The sequence below is a fragment of the Myotis brandtii genome, unplaced genomic scaffold (assembly GCF_000412655.1).
Source record: "Myotis brandtii unplaced genomic scaffold, ASM41265v1 scaffold374, whole genome shotgun sequence".
In the NCBI taxonomy this organism is placed as follows: domain Eukaryota; kingdom Metazoa; phylum Chordata; class Mammalia; order Chiroptera; family Vespertilionidae; genus Myotis; species Myotis brandtii.
This window is the reverse complement of record NW_005364372.1, coordinates 20,321-25,540: the sequence shown is the minus strand read 5'-3', so window position 1 is coordinate 25,540 and position 5,220 is coordinate 20,321. Positions and strand designations below refer to the sequence as shown.

Below are 5,220 nucleotides of genomic sequence, written 5' to 3'. Positions count from 1 at the left end.
GGAAGAGCCGGTATTTTGTGGAAGAGCCACGCTCAAGGGGCCAAAGAGCCGCATGTGGCTCACGAGCCGCGGTTTGCCGAGCCGCAGTTTGCCGACCACTGCTCTGGCCCCGAACTGACAGACATCATGTCTGCTCACAATTAGTTAGAACTAGTCACATGGCTTCAGCCAATGATTATGCTCAGGAAATACAATCCTACACCAAGTATTTGGAAGGCAGAGACCTGGAAATACCTGCGGAACAACATACTGACCACCCCAATTTGTATCTTACTTATGACCACCTCTAATGGGCTTTTTCTCTGCACTCTGTGATTTCCCCTATTCATAAGTGGAAAGTAACCAGCTATTACTTTTTAACCCAGGAATGAAGGCCCAGTCACACTTCAGCTGGAGAAAGAAAGAAGAGACACATTGGAAGATATTTAAGGACTGTATTCAATAAATGGTGCTATTTATTGCCATACACAAGAGCAAATTCCCAATGGATTAGATGTGGTGGTGTTTTTTAAGGAAAAATGAAACAATAAAAATACTAGAAAAAATATAGAAATATTTGTACACTTGTAAAATGAGAAAGGCCTTTAGGAAGACAATGAAAAACTGAAAAAAAAAATTTGTAGTATTTATAACAAAGGACTAGAAGACTTTATAAAAATTTTTAGCCGAAACTGGTTTGGCTCAGTGAATGGAGCGTCAGCCTGCGGACTGGAGGGTCCCGGGTTCGATTCCGGTCAGGGGCATGTGCCTGGGTTGCGGGCACATCCCCAGTGGGAGATGTGCAGGAGGCAGCTGATCGATGTTTCTCTTTCATCGATGTTTCTGACTCTCTGTCTCTCTCCTTTTTTCTCTGTAAAAAATCAATTAAAAAATATATAAAAAATTTTTTAAAAAGTTTTAAAAAAATTTTACAGATAAAGTTTTTAAATACTATAAACATAAACAATGGTTATTAACAATTCACAATACGTAACTATACATGTCTGCACACACACAAATACACACATATATAAGCATTCTTTTTAAAAAGCACAAACTGAAAGAAGATTTTTTAAAACTATCCATGGTCAAAGGTTAAAATGTCTAATGGACAAGAACTGTGTTTTATTTGTTTTTGTACCTTGGTGTCTGACAGGGACGTAGATAATAAAATCATAGAATGAGACAGCTGGGAATAATCTTAGATGTTAACTAATTTAACCCCCTTTTTTTCAGATGAACCTCCTCCGGAAATCAGAAAACATTTCTCTTTACCTATCACTAGGTCTCCTCTAAAAATAAAAAATAAAAAACTCTTCTTAGATTATTGTGTAGCTACCTAACCCAGTCCTTGCATATTAACAACAAGAATGAACATTTAAGGAAGAAATTCTAAAACAGGCAAAACGTTCCTTTCTGGTCAACAGTGAGCTACAAAGAAGGAAAGCTACAAATGCTCAGGTTCTCGTCTCTATGCTTATCACTCCACTAAGCATAAGGATCTTACATGCGATGGATCACTCGTTCATTCTTCGAAACAGTTATGGAATCACTCGTTAATTATTCTTAAGTTCCGACTATACCCAGGCACCATGGGGATGCCCGGGACCAAGAGAGGGAACTCGGGTGGAAGCAGATTGGGGAACAATAAGGCCGCTCGGCTGAGAGTTTGTGTGGGATAAGGGGCAAGGTTCATTTTGCCAAACACGGGAGGAAAGAACTTTAACAAAACAAGTTCCCCCCAGTGGCCTGTGGGAATTCACCCTGCTTGTCCCAGGGAGGACCTGCATGGAGTCTGCCTCGGTTTCCCGTCGATCTCAGGACCTCTATTTTTACGGTTTCTTTTCTGGAACGGCTTGAAAGGAAGTTCACTAACTTGCCTTCGGATCAAGCAGGTTTCCAGAGCAGCCACACCAGGCTTCCCACTACAAAGCAAAGCAAAGGCTCACAAAACCCATGTGTGGTGAACAGCAAAGCCTCGGTAAGACACCAGTTCTCCGCAGAGGGACTGAGAGTGAAGAAGGGGAGCTCCTCAGCTGACTTCTTTCATCTAACGTCAAACAGCCCATTTTCCCTCTTGACAGGCGAGGCTGCTTTAGGAAGAGCTAATGGCGGTGGCTGCTGCTTTGTAGGTGTTTGTTCCAATCAGGCTTAGCCAATCAAGGAGCTCTGAGAACATGCTCCTTGTGAAGTTAAATTAGAGGGCTCTTTTTTATTATGTTTGAATACATAATATATTGACACGGCTCAACTACCTAAACTATGAAAAAATATGCACACCAAGGAATCCCTTTCCTCCCGGCCCCGTCTACCCTTTCATCCCTCTCCCCGTTAGGTATTTCGCCTTCGGGTTCTTCATACAAATACGAGTAAAAAGGAGTCTACGCGGAGCTGCAGCCGGCTTGCTGTCCTGTAGCAATATATCCCGGAGAGCTTTCCATGTTAGTCCTTCTTCACCACAGCTGCACAGCGCTCCATCGCGGGACACACCACTGTTTATTTAATCGGGCCTGTATCGCCCACCTCTTGGGTTATTTCTACATTTTTGTTATTATAAAAATGCCACACTAAATACTTCTGAATGTGTACCTTCATACATGGGCAAGAGTACCCAATGGGAGATTTTTAGAAGAGGGACTGCAAGGTCAGTGGGTAAATGCAGCCATAATCTATAGGTTGCACCATTTTGCAGTCACCAATGAGATAATGAAAGTATCAGTCTCAAAAACAGTGTGTTATCAATTTTTTGTGTTTGTGTCAGTCTCATGGATGAGAAATGGCACCTCAGTACAGTTTTAAGTTACATCCTATATAATAAAACCCTAATATGCAAATCAACCGAACAGTGAAAGGACTGGTCCCTATGATGCGCACTGACCACCAGGGGGGGCAGACGCTCAAGGCAGCTCCTGCGTGAGCGTCTGCCTGGAGGCGACTAGCAGTGGCAATTGGGGGCAGGGCTGGCAAGCAGGCGGCACCAGGCTGCCAGCCAAGGTGGGTGCCAGCAGGGGGGGAACATCGCCCTGCCCGCCAGTCGCCCCACAGATGGCCCTGATCGCCGGCCAGGCCTAGGGACCCTACCCTATATATTGGGAACAGTCTCTTAGATTTAAAAATGAAAACCTGGCAAGGCCTCTCTAACACTGAAAAAACAGGATGATGCAGCGATGACATGCATGGACTCTGGCTTGCACATTTTGTGGTCAGCCCTGATTCTGACACTTATAACTGTGTGACAAAGCCAATTACTTAACTTCTCTCTGCTTCAGTTTTTCCACCCATAAGATGGGGAAAATGGTACTACTGCCTCAGAAGGATCATGTTATGTACCACTTTTTATAATCAGGGCAAAAAAATGTAGCTGCCCGTACAACAGCAAGATGACTTTCATTTTTATGAAAAGTATGGTCACTGGTGCACGCAGCATCCTAGATTGTGAGAGGGATGTCTGACTACCGGTTTAGGCTCGACATCCCCTGAGGGGTCCTGGATTGCAAGAGGACGCAGGCTGGGCTGAGGAACCACCCCCACCCCCCAATGCATGAATTTCATGCACCAGGTCTCTACTTATTTTAATATAAATGAAATAAGCTTCTTTTACGTAAAGCTTTGTGTATTTCTGTTTCTTAACTGTGACACTGGCCCATTTTCTATTGCCTCTTTTTTTCTTTCTTTATTCCTAGAAACTTTTGAAATAATAAATCAGGCAGGATATAGGCTAGAAATGTAATACAGCAGAATTAGTCATTGGGAGATAAATTGCCATACCATTCTGAAACATCTAAAGTAAATGTCCAGCCAGCAAAAATTAAATAATTTTTCATTTTGAAAAATTAAAGCTAACTGAAGGATCTAAAACCCACATTGCCTGACACAGACAAGCACGGAATTATCTCAAATAACCAGAAGCCAGACTTCAGATTCAAATTTCTAGAATGCTCCCACCTGGAAGGAGGTGAAAATGTGTCAGGAGAGATCCAGCTCTAAATGCTCGTGGCCCAAACCCCCCTGCCCCTCTCAGCTGTCCCACAGCCCTGGGCTCTCACCGTGAGTATTCTATCAGCAGATGGTCCCTAGCTCCTGCCATGTGGCCTCCCAGCTCCAAGCAGGACTCAGAGAGCCCAGGTGAATGCGGTCAGGGCATGCAAGCTTGACTCAGACACCTGGACAAGAGGCTCCAAAGAGGCCAAGAAAGCAAGACAACACCAAGTCAGAAAGGCGCATGGCCAACTGGCCACTGGCTCCTGGGAGCAGAGAGTCCTAAAGGTAGTTGCCAAAGGAATGACTGCATGAGAAGATGCTGTGACCACCACTGTCCGATCTTAAGCCTGATTCAGAGCGACGGGAGTAAAATCTTTCAATTCAAGATTCTCCTCCGGAGCAGCTCTGGTTGATCACCAGGCCTCCGCTTACATAGTTCCAGGGAAGAAACCTCAATGTCAAAATAAACTACATCAAGCAGGGTAGTGGTAACTGTGTGTTGAGTGCCCGCTGTGTGCCAGGCATTGGGCTAAATCCTCTCCATGCATTTCCTCATTTAATCTGCACAACAGCCCTGAGTAGGCATGGCGCACATGTGACAGATGTGGAAACTGAAGTTCAAAGTAACCTGCCCAACATCACAAGAAAAAAAAGCAGCGGCCTTGACGTCCGGAAGCTGCCGGGTCCTATGACCTCGGCCCAGTGGTGCCAGGCGAGGGCCAGGCATTCCCCTGGCGAACACGGACAACGTCACAGAACATCAGGCAGGGCCACGCTGGTCACGACAAATCAAGACAAAAACCAAGGCCTCTCACAATCTTGCCTGAACACAGACAAAATCTGAACACTGTCCACACCAGAAAAATGACCAAACACCCCCACTACTGCCACCAGTCCTGGCTGAGTGATGGCTATTTCTTGCCAACCACAGCTTCAGTCTTCCCTCCTTTGAGACAAGATTTAGGAAGATACTCAATACAATTTCCCCACTTCCTGGCAGTGGCCATCAGAGCAAAGTCCTGTTTCCTTAACTCTCCCCCAAATCACCAGCAGCCCAAATCCGTTAACTTCTTTCTAACACCCACTTACTGAGACCCACACCCCCCAGGGTTCCCCCTGGTGTGCGTCTCCCTCAGTGCAGCAAGCAGCAAACCCAACTTGGAGCTAAATGTCACATTAGAGCAGCGGTTCTCAACCTTGGCTGCACATTAGAATCACCTGGGAATCTTTTTAAAATCCTGATTTCTGGGCCTCATCCTC

General features: G+C 45.1%; 1 protein-coding gene across 1 annotated transcript in view; it reads right to left on the bottom strand.

Annotated features, from left to right (window-relative positions):
- The window catches only part of DFNA5 (deafness, autosomal dominant 5), a 34,935-nt gene that overhangs the window by 27,599 nt on the left and 2,116 nt on the right, over window positions 1–5,220 (bottom strand). The window lies entirely within an intron of this gene.